Here is a 15,577-nt window from a genome sequence, read left to right as displayed (position 1 = left end):
GACCTACTTGCAAGTGGCCGATGCATTCTTCCTCTCGGGAGTGTCTCCTTGCTCTCTCTCTCTCTCTCTCTCTCTCTCTCTATATATATATATATATATATATATATATCCTTCTTTTGTACAGTCAAGAGCGACTTTACTATCATCGGAAGCAGGTACACTTGCGATAGCGCGAGTCGACCGTGGCCGTTCGATATCGCTTACCACAAATCGAGTTTTACGATTTCTCTACCACTTCCTTCTTACGATTCGACCAAAAAGAAGATACTTCAATAGCGATATTAAGTAGTCGATAAAAGAAATGGTCAGAAGACGATACTGGATCGAGATTAAGCTTCTCATAAATTAAGGATAATAAATGTCTCTCTCTTTCTCTCTCTATGTGTGTGTGTGTGTGTGTGTATGTGTGCATGTTCGCGCACATATATGTTCGTTTGAAAAGACAAACAAAAAAAAATGAAAAAAAAAAAAGAAAAAGAGAACAAAAAAAAAGAACAGGAAAAAAGAATCCTCATAACATGAAGAAACATCATATAACTCATTTCCCCGATATCTCATAGGAATTTCCTCTAGGCAATCGGATTAATGTCTCGATCTATGAAACTCGACTATCTCAGCTCGATTTAAATAGATACGGCACAGGGCAGTAGTACAGTCAGCCGTTGCGTTATCATAAATCTAATAATGCCTTTCGTATTGCATAAAAGATGATGACACAAAAGAATACGAGAGAGAGAGAGAGAGAGAGAGAGAGAGAGAGAGAGAGTATTAAATTTTGGAACTTTCTAATCCCTTTCTTTCGAAATCAAATAACATCGGTATAGGAATAATCGAGAAATAAACAAACAAATCAACGAACAACTAAAAAACAAATTAATCGTATTATAATCAAGGTACACTTTAAGATCACAGAAAAAGGAAAATATAAAATCCAATGATCGATATGCAAGATCAAGGAATCAGCTGATCCACTCTTGAGAACGAACTCGTGCATTCTTTGCGGGGAGTGTCGCAGTCTTTCTCTCTCTTTCTCTCTCTCTCTCTCTCTCTCTTATACACGTAAGCATATCGTTGAGCTAAAAGCCAAGAGTAGTCAAGCGGACAACAACAACGACGACGACTACGACGACGACTACGACGACGACGATAGTTACTACACTAGCGACACGGCACTCAGATTCCTCGATGGTGCGTAGCTCGGTGTATACTCGCGATAAAAGTCATACCACCACATCAACGATATAACCAATATCAACATCAACATCAATACTAATACCAATACCAATACCATCGTGTCATGCAAAATGGCAATGGGTTCACTCGGTCCAACAAAGATATATATATACACACGTAGTAACCTATAACTACTACTAACTTTATACATAAACGAACGCACGTTAGAGGAAAAGAGATAACCGATAAGGAAGGTTCTCTCTCTCTCTCTCTCTCTCTCTCTCTCTCTCTTTCTATATATACAGTATGTATGTATATGTATTTACGTTCATATGTAAAAGTAAAAGAGTACGATAAGAAAAGAAGAAAAGCTGGAAAGCTGGAGGCTGTATATAAACCTCCGCTCTCGATGGAATGTGGGTTAGGCTCACGTTAGGTGGGCCGCTCTAATTATGAATTAATTCTTGAATAACGGTCGAACTCGTGCGAAGATCATTTCTTATCCTTATTCTTAATATATCCGTTGTCGTCGTCGTTTTTGTCGTTTTTGTTCTTTACATCCTTTTCGTCGTTGTCGTAGAAATACGAGAAGAAGAACCGGTCGCAAAGAGACACTCCTCCTGGCTTACTTCCTGTTCTCAGATACTTCCTCAAGGATTTTTCTGAACACACATACTCTACGATACGGTATATGCATTATAAAACGAGAAGGGGACCACCATTCTCCTTGATACCTTCTTACGAATCTCCCTTTTTTTACATCCTACTCCTCCTTCTCCTTCCCCTTCTCGACCTTCGCCCTCCGCCCATCACCATCACCCCTTCTTCCTCCAAAACCGGGACGCGTGCGGATATCGTGAGTACTTTATTACACGTTGTTCTTGTTGTTGTTGTTGTTGTTGTCGTCGTCATCGTCATCGTCTTCATCGTTCTTGTCGTCATCGTCGTCGTTGAGACCGATCGGAATTTGCATTGCATGAATCCTTCCGTACGAGCAAAACGTTATACGGTACTGCTACGTTTTACGTTCTTTCCTTTCAATCTTTTACATTTGCTTGGACTATCCGTTGATCTATCCATTTGTCTCTGTCCTTTCTTTTTTTTTTTCTCTCGAGTATTACGACGGCTCTCTCTATCTGTCTCTGTCTCCCTTTCCCTCTTCCTCTCTCTCACTCTCTCTCTCTCTCTCTCTCTCTCTCTCTATTTATTTATTTTTTTGTATCGTTTTTTCTTTTTTGCTTTTAAATCCAGTTCAAAGTATCAAGGCATCGACAGCCTGAAATAATAATAATCGATCCTTTTACTTTACGCTCTTTCAAATTTTAACACGACCATGCGTGACTATAAATTATATCTAATCATTCGCAATACCTATATCTAATTAGTATACGAATAGTTTCGTTTCTTTTCCTTTCTATCTTTTTATCTTTCTATTTTTCTTTTGACCTGAGCATATACATTATCAACACGCATTTTCTTAGATATTTTGAAAACAGGAATTAATCAAGAGATTATAGGTAATCTGATTGCAGATAGAACTAAATTTGTACTTTGTCTAGGCATTAACAAGTGAAAAAAAAAAAAAAAAAAGATCGAGACATGACAAATGATATCTACTCTTAGCTCGGCTCTTAACGTGGCATTGACTTGTCAATATCAAATGACAAATAATCAAACAAGGATACGTAATACTAATATACATATTTCAACAATTTCATTGAATTCATTTGTAGAAAATATCGAGAAAGTTATCTATTAGAGATTAATCAACATTTCAGTCGAAATTTCAATGCAAATCTTAAAAGAAGAAGAAGAAGAAGAAGAAGAAGAAGAAGAAGAAAAAGAAAAAGAAGAAGAAGATAAAGAAGAGAAAGAAAAAGAAGATAAAGAAGAAGAAGAAGAGAAAGAGAAAGGGAAAGAAGAAAAAAAAGTATAAATCAGAGGACGAAGAAAAGAAGTCCTGGTCGGTGGTTAATGGCGACTCGCGTCGATAATTAAAATCGATAATTATCACGAGTTAATAACCGGTCGTTATCGTTAAAACTCGAAGGAACATCGCACGCTCGCGCACTCTCTCTCTCATTCTCTCTTTCTATCTTATGTCTTTTATATCCCTCCTCGGTCCAGCTTGTAGATCTTATTTCGTTTCTTTCGTACTCGTACGTTTGCTCGAACCTGTGGAACGATCGAATGAACGAAGAAACGAAGAAACGAATCGAGAAAGGGCCCCTGAAGCAACGATCCTCTTCTTCTTCTTCTTCTTCTTCTTCTTCTTCTTCTTCGTTTCGTCTTCGTCGTTGGCACGAAGAGAGAAAGATAGGTACGCGTACGTGTAGTTAAGAGAGAGAGAGAGAGAGAGAGAAAGAGAGAGGGGTAGAAGGAGAGACAGAAGAGCAGAGTCACCGATTTAAATTGAAGCCGTGGAACACCCGCGAGGGAGAAGAAACGTCGGGCTGGCCTATCGAGTTTAATAACACCCGGCAGACACCGACTTCTATCTGAAATTACGGACGAAGCTTCGATCGGCCTACCGAGGAGGACTCCTTGCTCATTCTTTCTTTCTTTCTTTCTTTCTTTCTTTCTTTCTTTCTTTCTTTCTTTATTTCCTTCTTTCTTTATTTATTTCTCCCTCTCTCTCTCTTTCTTTCTTTCTTTCTTTCTTTCTTTCTTTCTTTCTTCCTTTTTTTCTTTCTTTGTACGCGAACTCCGTCCCGAAGATCATCCCACCAATAATAATTCATCATCGGCATCTCCTCGAAAAATTTCGATACCATCGACGACAATGATTTTTGGATTCTTCAATTAATTTCATCTGCCATTAGAAAATATGAAGATTTTTAATTTTTCATTTAATCGATCATTTGATATATATATATATATATATATATATATATATCGGTTTTTTAATTTATAAATTTTCTTAAATAATAATAATATAATAAACTTGATTATGATTATTAATATAACGATAACTTGATTAATGATCGTTTGAATTTTATTTTATATATTATACGTTGGTTTAGTCAGTTGACAAAAATAAACAGGTTTAATTTAAACGGATCATTAAACGTATGGAGATAAGATTTACTAGATTCTGAATTTTCTTGGAATCGAAAATAAAGTGAAATGGTTTCAGTATTATACAATGTAACTGGGTTAGTAATATATAATTACAGTATTTTTCTTTCTTTTTTCATTATTTTTTTTTACTTTTTTTATTTATTTATTTATTTATTTTTTTTTTTTTTTTCTTTTCATTTATAACAGATGTTATCAGTACAACTTCATTTATTATATTCATTCCATTTAAAATAACAACATATATTTCGTCAATCGGCTTGTTAATTAACGTGTATATGTCGCGTTTATATACGATTTTGAGGATTAGAATAAAAAATCATTTATGTTTTCTCGAAATACAACGTAATACGATATTACATCGATACCAAACGCCGATAAAGATAATTAACGATTATTCGCACGAGCTCGTATTCCGGTTTTATGAAACACTTTTACGAATTACCGAGATACGACGACGGAACGTGCCAGATCGTAATTACCGAAGCGATTTTATGCGATGCGAAGGAGCGAGATCGGTATTCGTTGAGAAGTTCTTTCGACGCAACATCAACGAAGTTTAAGAAGAAGAAGAAGAAAAAGAAGAAGAATACGACGAAGATGACGAAGACGACGACAACGACGTAGACGATGGCGACGATGAAGACGACGAAAACGACGATTATTATCGAGAACCGATACGAGATAGATTTCTTGCTCGCTCATACGACGTGAGAGAAAACCAAGAACGATTCGTTGAACACCCTTCCATATTTATAACTTCTATATGCAGCCAAGCGAATTCTACGTTCAGGGCGTCTACTATAATTGAAAACCTGCTGAATTAGCAATCGATTTCAAATTGCCGCGATCTAATTTATGCGTAGCCCCATAACTATTCATAGCCCGTGATGCGTCATTAACGTTCTAACTTAAGAACTACAAATTCATCCCTCCTCCCTCTTTTTCATTTCTCTTTTTATTTCCTATTCTCACGGAATTTTGCTACGAGGAAGAAAAGACGAAACAAAACAAAAAAAAAAGAAACAAAAAAAAAAAAAAAGAAATGAAAAAAAAAAAGCAAAGAAAAAAGAGAACAACTAAATCGATTATATTTATATTATAATCATGAGTTTCAAATATCAAAAGGAAAAATCGCCAATGTCATTTTTACCCCTTTATTTTTCGTTCGTAAGTTTATTAATGATCCTTCACGTATGATTATTCTGAGGGAACCCGGGATAATTTCACATCGATTGTACGTACTCTCATGAGACAGCACGCGTCCAGTCGCGACGAGCGAGTAAAATCTCGAAAATAGCACTAATCCGTGCTGACAGTTTTGCACGAAAGGGAAGAGAGGGAACGGAGGAAAGAGAGTAACTAACTAACCTTCGTTTGAAAGCTCGAGCGAACGTTTTCCAGGACGGTCGTAGAGAATACAAGAGAAGAAGAATAGAGGACAAATATACATATACATATATATACATACACGTGTGTATGTGCGTCTAGCTCTATCTATCTGTATTATTGCATAGATAGATACATAAATACATACAACAACCAGCATACATACATACATACATACACGCATGTATAACATACATTCATAAATACGTATATATACAAATAGCTATACATATATGTGTAACATGCATATGTATATATATATATATATATGTGTGTGTTCATATATGCATATATCCATGCGAACGTATTTGAACGTGTAAGTACATAATACGTGTATAATGTAAGTGTGCTTGGCACATGTGTCCATCATTTGTCATTTGACATTCTTCTGTCTTCGCTTTTTAATTCGTCCATTGAGACTCTGTGTCTCCTTCTCTCTTTCTCTTTCTCTCTCTCTCTCTCTCTCTCTCTCTAACTCTTTACACGCGTAGCGTGTGGCTTTACCGAAGCTCTCTCGGGAGAGGACCGACAGAAAGCATCTTCAGGCAGGAAGAAAGCGCAAAGAAGAGGAACTGAAAGAGACGAAGAAGCGCGCACATTCGGACTGGCAAAGAAGAGAAAAAAAAAAGAGAGGGTTAAGGAGAGACAAAGACAGAAAAAGAGAGAGAGAGAGAGAGGCGAGAAAAGAGAGGGTTAAGGAGAGACAAAGATAGAAAAAGAGAGAGAAAGAGAGAGAGAGAGAGAGAGAGAATAGAGGGAAAGAAAGAGAAAGAATCACGCATGGTTCGTCATAAGAGGAATTCCTTCGACGATACTGGACCCATAGGGCCACTCCACCCTCTCTTTTCTCTCTCTCTTTCTCTCTTTCTTTCTCTCTCTATCTCTCTTTCCCTCTCATCCTTCTCTTACTCTGGCCCACAGACCTCGTGCTTTTTTACTGCTTTATGGGATTTTTTCACGCGGACCGCTGAGTCGTACATCAGAGGAGAGCCTCAGTCTTCTTCTTTTCTCTTTCTCTCTCTCTCTCTCTCTCTCTCTCTCTCTCTCTCTCTTTCTCTCTTTCTCTCATACAAGAGAGTAGTAAGAATCGTACGTTCCGGCCAAAGAAGAGGGACGGGTGGGACGATAAAAAAAGAGCAAACGCCAGCCGCCATAAAAACAACTGAAAGTATTAAAAACTTTAGGCCTTTTACTGCCGTGCTCGGTCTTTCTCTCTCAGTCTCCCGAGAATGAAGAAGAAGAAGAAGAAGAAGGAGAAGAAGAAGAAGAAGAAGAAGAAGAAGAAGAGGAAGATGATGAAGTGAGGTGGGACAAGGTGTACGGAAAAGGGGGGTGTACGGTGGCGGCAGTAAAAGAGAGAGAGAGAGAGAGAGAAAGAGAGAGAAGAGAATGGGATCCATCCGTCCGTACGTACATATGTACGTACGTCCTTTGCTAGCGATTTTCATCCTCCTTTTTCGACCTTCCTTCTCCTTCTCCTTCCCTTTCTCCTTCTCCTTCTTCTTCTTCTTATTCTTCTTATATCAGCTCGAAATCATTTTTAGTGACACTAGCGAGTAAAAAGAGAATTTAAAAAAGTATCTCGCGAGAAGAGATACACGTCGGGAATAGGGCATGTAACGATCGATTGGCAATCAGGCCGTCCTTTACGATCGTCGTCCTTCGTCGTTTTTATGAAATATCGAATCCGAATAACGATGCTGAAGATTTGCAGAGAGAAGGAGAAAGAGGGAAAGCGGGAGCAAGGAAGGGAGCGAGGTAGTGGTGCGGGGGGGGGGGGGGGAATCAGAGAAGCACAAAAAAAAAAAGAGAGAAAAAAAAACGATACCTACGGCGAATTTGACTCGAGCGAGCGAGAGGCAAAAGACGGTGGAAGAAGGAGGAAGAGGAGGAGAGATGAAAAGGGAATGGAAAAAAAGAGAGGATCGTACGCGAGAGGAGAAGGCTGGACCTCGTAAAATTACCGTGCTTTAATAAAACGTGTCGTGCAAAACGCGAGGATAACGAGAAAATATAGGGTTCGAAAGACTCGTGAAATTTATAGAGCGATCGTTCGAAGCGGCTCAAGAAAGAGAGAAGAAGAAGAAGGAGAAGAAGAAAAGAGGAAAGGGATGGATAAAGAGAGAAAGAGAGAGAGAGAGAGAGAAGCCACTTTTTGGTTGTACGCGAGAGTCCGGACTGGTTTAGTTCGGAGGTACAATAAGATCCGAAATAAATCAGGCGAATATACAGCAAGCGGACCGAAACGAAGAGAAACGGAGAAAGATAAAGAGAAAGAAAGTGAGAGAGAGAGAGAGAGAGAGAGAGAGAAAGAGAGAAAAGGAAGGGAGAGAGAAAGAGTCTCGGCCGCTTTACGATGAAAATTCTTACCGAAATCCGATAATGCTCTCGCACTTGGCGAAATAACGCCGCGACTCACGCTAAAAAGATTTTATATCGCGTTCACGACCCTCTTAAAATCCTCCTCCTCCGACGTTTTCCCTCCTATAGTCTTAATATTATACCAGTGTTTTCTACTACCGCTAAACTTTGCGGAATATATATATATATATATATATATATCTCCCTCTTTCTCTCTTTCATTCTCTTTCCACTCTCTCTCTTTCTCTCTCTCCCCCTCTTTCTTTTTTTGTCTGGTATTCGAAATTTTTAAATACACATTTCTCGAAATGAATTTCATTCAACGTTATTGCCGTTACATGCAATAATCAAACGATTTCGTTGAATCTTTAAAAGATTTTTCGCTAAAAAAAAAAAAAAAAAAATCTGTAGATTTACAGGACGAATATCTCGGCGATGATCAAACAAGAGATCTCTCTAATCTCGTTCTCGAGATTACGTTATGGTAGAACGTAGTCGGGTAAAGATGAGTAAAAGGAAGAATTAAAGAGAAAGAGAAAGAGAAAACGAAAGAGAGAGAGAGAGAGAGAGAGAGAAAGAGAGATAGATAAGTTTAAGTTTGGTAACGAGCGCAGTAAATTCCAGATTCTTTAATCTCGGTAAACTCAGAGGAGAGTTCCTTTTCTCTCCGTCAGCGCTTTCGAGAAGACGCAAGGGGAGCGAAAGAGAGAGAGAGAGAGAGAGAGAGAGAGAGAGAGAGAGAGAGAGAGAGGTATACCCCTCGAGGGCACCTTATATGTACGTATATACTATATACACATATGTGCTGCGCCAAGGGGGCCTCCGAGCAGTAAATCTCGCGGACAAACAATCATAATTTTCGAAGAGCTAACAAAAAGCAAGAGACTCTTTAAAGGGAGCCGATGCCAACCAACATGAAATGCGGCCGCCTCCGCGCCTCCAATTGTTTCGAGCTTTTCTTCCTCTACTACGTTATTCCATCTCTCTCTCTCTCTCTCTCTCTCTCTCTCTCTCTCTCTCCCTTTCTCTCTCTTTCTCATTCTCTCTCTCTTTCCTCACTCTTCGTTTCACGAGTAAGTACCTTCTATCTTCGTCTCGCTACCTGTCGTTTTCCCTCTTTCTCTTACTCACAACAGCAGCCACGTTCAGGACCAACCTTTACTCTCTTTCCACCTTCGCGTTTCTCTCTCTCTCTCTCTCTCTCTCTCTTTCTCTTTCTCCTTCTCCCCTCCTCTCTTTTGTATGTATGTACCAACACGCTTCCCTTTCCTCTCTTTTACGTCTCTTTTATCGCTCTTCGTCGTTCCAACCAAGTCTCTCGTTCGAGCTGTAATCTTCGTCGAAGGAGCTAGTGGAAATAGGGGGGAACGGGGGCGATGGCGGGGGCGGGGACGGACCGAGGAGTTACGACTAAACTCCGTACTAATACGGCTTCGATGGATAACGTTGTCTATGTTAAACGGTATCGTTATTAGAAAAAAAAAAAAAAAAAAAAAAAAAAAAAAAAAAGAGAAAAGAAATAGCAACTCCCGTCTTTCGCTAAGTGAAATCAATCAATCGGTTGGACTCATTGTTAATCGTTTATACAAATTTGAAAATAAAACGATGACGACGAATCGCTCGAATACAAATTGGAAAAGCTTAATTTACGATAATGCGTTACGAAGGACATGTTACGAGAAACATTGTGAGTTTATTAGATAGAGAAATAAAGAGAGACAGAGAGATAGAGAGAGAGAGAGAGAGAGGAATATATTAATAGTTATAAATCACTTCGCAATTAATGCTAATTAGCGATGTCGTCGTTACCTCCGTTGTTCGACTATGAGTGTTTTCACTATTAAAAGAAAGAAAGAATAATTCAACGAATTTATCGACGATCGTCAAAAAAGAAAATTTTTGCTCCGAAGAAAGAGATAGAAAAAAAATAAAGATAGAGATAAAGAGTCAAAGAGAAAGATAGAGAGGAATAGATAGAAAGATAGATAGAGATAGAGATAGAGAGAGAGAGAGACAGAAAGAGAGAGGTAGAGAGAGAGAGAGAGAGAGAGAGAGAGAGAAAGAGAGAGTGAGAGAGAGAGAGAGATAGGATATATAGAGAGAATGTGCGAGAGGGACAGAGAAATGTGCACACTGTGGCGGCACGCGGCAAAAACGAGATGCTGGAAGAGGTGGGCGTCGAGAGAGGCAGCGCCGCGACGACTTCCGTGGGAAAAGGCAAAAACAAGACGAGAACGGAAATGACATAATCTCGCGAGGGAAACCTTCCTGTTTCGCCTGGAATCGAGGTCGAATTCTTCGGGTGCAAGGTCGCGAAAGAAAGCTTGCGACGAAACTAGAACCCGTCCCTCTCTCTCTCTCTCTCTCTCTCTCTCTCTCTCTCTCTCTCTCTCTCTCTCTCTCTTTCTTCCTTACGTCTTACCCTTCCCCCAAATTACCACCCTTCCTTTCTTCCCTTCTTTCCTTTTCTTCCACTGGAGGATCCTGTTTTTAAATGGATTAGAATTTGCATCGAGCTCGAAAAGCTAATATCGTTCTAATGTACTACGAGAGATTTTTTTGCAACTCGATATCATTATACTTATAACAACTAATCAATATTACTTATAACAACGAAACGAAATAAAATGAAATGAAAATTTATTTAACGTGATGAACACTAAATTATTCGCGCATTAATGACGTAAAGTCGATGTTAAATGAAAATTTTTCGAGAAGAAAGAAATAAAAACAATTATATAAAAAAAAAAAAAAAAAAAAAAAAAAAAAAAAGAAGTAAAAAGAAAAGGAGGAAAAAAAACGTATAAAGAATAACGTTGACGTTATTCGATTTCCCCCCCCCCCTCCCTCCCCGCCTTGTCACCCATCTCTTCCTACTCTTTTAATCATCTTTAGACTATCAAATGAAAATTTATTTAACGAATTGCACCGACGAATGTTAACCCATATTAAAGAAAATATTAACATTTGTCGGGTTCGTTAATAGATCGTTAAATAAAACTTTTTCAAAGAATTCCAAAAATAACATTTACCTCTCCATATTCGTATCGTTCGATGCTATTTCCCTTAAATTGAGAAAAATCATCATCGATAATAGAACTCCAAGAAGTGAAAAAGCTAATACTATTCGAGATTTTATTGCGGGGCAATTAACGGGACTATTTCATATAATTCAAAAGCGGTTTACATTTGTATACGAGGACTAACATATGACTTGAAATTATCTTGACTTTATTACCCGACACATTTTACTTTCGTTTTCTCGATCTTGATTAAGAATACAAGTTTTTGGACGGCTATCGTAGAAAATGTTAGTAGAAAATGAGGTAAAAAGAGAGGGTCGAAAGGGACCAACAGATCTATGCAATCACGTGAAAGTTTAATTTACCGCCGAGCATAAAAGTAGACAAATATGTTTTGGCGCGAACAACGAGATATATCGTTTTCTCTCTCTCTCTCTCTCTCTCTCTCTCTCACACACACACACACACAAACACATAATCACATATTCTACTCTCAGATGATTCTTTTTTTCTTACGTAGAAAATTTTCGAAACAATTCTGACGTTATTAAATCTTTATTAACGTGACCGAGTATTCCGATGATACACGATGGAACAAAAGATAAAGAAAATTTCTAATATAATAAATTAAAAATGCGTTCGCTCTTTGTCGTTTCAGTCGTCGTCTCATGGCGCGAAGTAAATGCCAACTTGTTTTACAGCTTTTAAACGCGATAAAGCACGACGACAACGACAACGACGACGACGACGACGACGACGACGACGACGACGGCGACAAACGACTACGAGAACGGTCGAGCAAGAATAATTCAAATATTTTGTAACAAATATTATATTTTCAGAAAGAATGCGTATATATATTTACTCGAAAATTTTCCACCTTCTTGGCAAGTTATAAAAAGTATCACGAACGAATGTTCTTTGAGTTTCTTACTTACATTTTTACATAATAATCGATACTATATATCGAAGTGGATCGAGATCGACTAGTAGTCGATTCTGAGATACTCTCGACGGGTTCGCAGGTCGCGCTGTTCGAGCTCGAACGGTTGGCTATTTACGTGCGATTATTTACGCTCTATTTCTAACGAACATTAGAAAACGGTTATAAAACTATAGTAATCCTATATATGTACGTGTATATATATATATATATATATATATATATATATATGTATGTATGTATGTATGCATGTATGTATATATATATATATATATGCTGGATGATTTTAAATATCACTCGTTTTCAGGAAAATTTCGGGAATTTTTTAACGAAAAGATAAAAAGAAATAGATAGGATAGATAGATAATAAAGATGAAGATAAAGATAAAGATAAAGATAGAATATAAATTAACCTTAAAGTAAAATTTACCTCATTAATCCTTTCAGCGAGTATCCTCGTTCCTTCCACCGTTCGCACTTAACGTTACCATGATAGTCCGTCGGCACAACGATTGAGAATCCTTCCAACTTGTTATCAAATGTAAAAAACTTCCAAACACTTTTTTATACGACGAAAACGTGTAACGTGTTCACACAGAAAGAAGAGAAAAAGAGAGATATAGAGATAGAGAGTTAAAGAGAATGAGTGAGTGGGTGAGTGAAAGAGAGAGAGAGAGAGAGAGAGAGAGAGAGAGAGAGAGAGAGGGAAGAGAAGGAGAAAGAGAGAGAGAGAGAGAGAGAAAGATAAAGGGAGAAAGGAAAGAAATTTGAAAAGAATCAAAAAAAAAAAAAAAAAGGAAAAGGAAACAGAAAAAGAAAGAGAAGGATAAATAAAAGGAAAAAGGAAATAAAACTTGATATCAATGTCGGAGTTTGCCCTTTGTCCTTCTCCTCTTATTTCGTAAAATAATAATCACACTCCGCGCACTTTCGTGATAACCAACGAAAGATTGAGAGAAATAAAGGAATGGGGAGAGAAAAAAGGATTGGCGGGGGAAAACGTAAAACAAAACAAAAGAAAAAGAAAAGAAAAGAATGGAAACGAAAAAGAGAGGGAAGGAAATGAAATGAAATGAAATGAAATGAAGAAGAGGAGGAAAAAACAAAACAATGAAAAAGGAAGCACCACAGTCAGCTTCTTCTCTGATATAATAATTATTTGCGCATTAAACACTCACACCGAATCTCGTTATCACGTGCACTTATCTTTCTCTCCTATTTCCTTTTTCTTCTTTTCCTTTTTTCTCCTTCAAATCCAAATCATCAAGTTCATCCTCGGCACCTTTTATCGCGAGGTCCCCAACCCCCCCCCCGCCCCGAAGAAGAATTATCGTATTATATATAATAAATAAAACTGTCGTTGTATGAGAAAACTTTCAAAACTTGTCACTCACACATTATACACGCGGAGAAACGTTTACAACGGGGTGGTCCGTACAAATTTTCCTGTATACTTCCCCTTCCTTTAGATTAAGTAATAAACGATACTCGATCACCCCCCGTTTCTTTTCCTTCGTCTTTTTCTTTTTACGGAAACCACCCCGTGTTTATCGATCTTGATGCCAATGATCGTTGTTCCTCGATGTCGTCGATGATCTCACGTTCTCCATCCTCCGAATTGATGATGGACCGATGGACCGATGGACCGACCGACCCGACCGTTTAGGGATTATTAGTCACTAATTTTCCTTCATCGAATCGACTTAACGTAAACGGACCCGTTTTTTCCTTTACGATCACGTATGTTTTTTTTACAAATTGTCGAAATGATTTATAACGAGACGATTTAGATCGAGAGAGAGAGAGAGATAGAGAGATAATTTTTCTTTATATACGATCCACGTATTAATATTCCCTTTTCGATCCTCAGGTCCTCCGATCTTCTTCGGGGGGTTGAACGCGACGGAGCCACGGGTTCTCCACTCGCGTGGTACTCTCGGTGCCCGTGTGCCGGAGGCTCTATCGTCGGAGTATCTGCCTCTCCTTGTCGAAAGTGGGGGGTTGGCGTGAAACGTTCTCTCTCTTTCTTTCTTTCTCTCTTTCTCTCTTTCTCTCTCTCTCTCTCTTTCTCTCTCTCTCTCTCTTTCTCACTCGTTCACTCACTCGCTCACTCGTTCACTCACTCACTCTCTCTCTCTCTCTCTTTCTTTCTCTCACTCTCATAAGAGAAGAAGGAGGAGGAGGAGGAGGAGGTGGAGGTGGTAGTCTGATTCGGTGGAGGGAGTTGAGTGGGGGTGTTGTTCCGTGGCTTCCGTCCGGAGAGGGCGGTCCAGTTCCGAACTTGCGCTCTTTGAGTGTTGAAAAAAGAAATGAGAAGAGGAAAGAAGAGAAAAGAAAATAGAAAGAAAGAAAAAGAGGGAAAGACAGAGAAAAAGAGAGAGAGAGAGAGAGAGGAGAGACAGTTGTCGTTGATTGTCTTCGTCCTTAACGTGTTTAACGATAATTATTGGACTAAAGAGAAGAAACAACGTTGTTATTGTTATTATCGTTGTTGTTATTATTGTTGTTGTTATTGTTATTGTTATCGTTGTTGTTGTTGTTGTTGTTGTTGTTGTTGTTGTTATATCGTAAAAGAAAATTCGCGTTAGAATACCAAGCCAAGAAAGATTGTCGCGAGTAATCGTGTCGAAGAAGAACAGTATGCGCGTGGCTCGGCTGGCGCGAGATGACTGAACCCCTCCGCCACCACCACCGCCGCCAAGCGGTACTAGGAAGAAAGAGAGAGACGCAACTAACCGAGAAGGAGACGGAGGAGGTTCGGTAGCGCGAGAAGAGTCCCCCACTACTCGGCATCTTCGACTCCGCGAGCCCCACCACTCGTCGAACGGCTCGACCCAGCCGAGTGATGCCCCACCCCTGAGCGCGCGCGCGCAAACTACATCTCCCCGCCTCCGGGAGACAGAGAGACAGAAAGACAGAGAGAGAAAGAGAAAAAGAAAGAGAGAGAGAGAGAGAGAGAGAGAGAGAGAGAACTCGACGTCCACCGACGTCGCGATGCCTTCTCCTTTTCGTCGTCTACATTACTCACCACCAACCAACCTCCCCCCCCCCGTCCTCTCCTTCCTTCTCACCCTTTTTTTTCTCTCTCTTTTTTCTCTACAACGATTAACAACCCCCCCCCCCTCCCCCATACTCTTTTTGTTGTCCTCGATCGCAAGATCTCTATCGATCTGTGGATTAGAACGAATGAAACTCCTGCGTCGTTAGCTTCGAAAACTCATTTTCTATCGTCCGAGGGTGAATAGGGTAAAGCCGTTGGTAGGCTCGTATACGTATTGAAAGGATTTTAGTCAGCCAATCGCAACCCCTTTTCGAAGGACACTCCCACTCGTTTTTAAGTTGTCCAGTTCTTTTTGCGATTCTTATCGTGAACTCTACGGGCTGATACCACGGTTGGTTGGGTTATTAACAGTGCCTCGATTTCGATTTCTTTCATGATGAATTGGATTTTATCCTAAAATGGAAATTTATTTTTAATATTAAATGATACATATATATATATATATATATATATTTATTTATTTATTTATTTAAAATTTATATGTAGAAAAATTAATACATTTAAAAATATATGTTTGAAAAAAATGTATATACGTATGTGTATATATGT

At 38.8% G+C, this 15,577-nt stretch overlaps 1 protein-coding gene across 5 annotated transcripts in view; it reads right to left on the bottom strand.

The window, feature by feature from the left end:
- LOC124953492 (zinc finger protein castor homolog 1-like) overlaps nucleotides 1-14,644 on the bottom strand; it is a 93,936-nt gene extending 79,292 nt beyond the window's left edge. For 4 of the 5 annotated variants that reach the window (XM_047504957.1, XM_047505005.1, XM_047505012.1 and 1 more), the window contains exon 1: nucleotides 12,398-12,687. The gene's annotated coding sequence lies outside the window, so the exon portion shown is untranslated. Of the gene's footprint in view, nucleotides 1-12,397; nucleotides 12,688-13,145 lie in introns of those variants that run through there. The other variant, XM_047504967.1, reaches the window with a different exon arrangement.
- Nucleotides 14,645-15,577: the final 933 nt, after the last annotated feature.

This window comes from Vespa velutina, chromosome 1, assembly GCF_912470025.1.
Source record: "Vespa velutina chromosome 1, iVesVel2.1, whole genome shotgun sequence".
Taxonomy (NCBI): domain Eukaryota; kingdom Metazoa; phylum Arthropoda; class Insecta; order Hymenoptera; family Vespidae; genus Vespa; species Vespa velutina.
The sequence above is the reverse complement of the archived record's forward strand: the minus strand, read 5'-3'. Positions and strand labels throughout refer to the sequence as shown.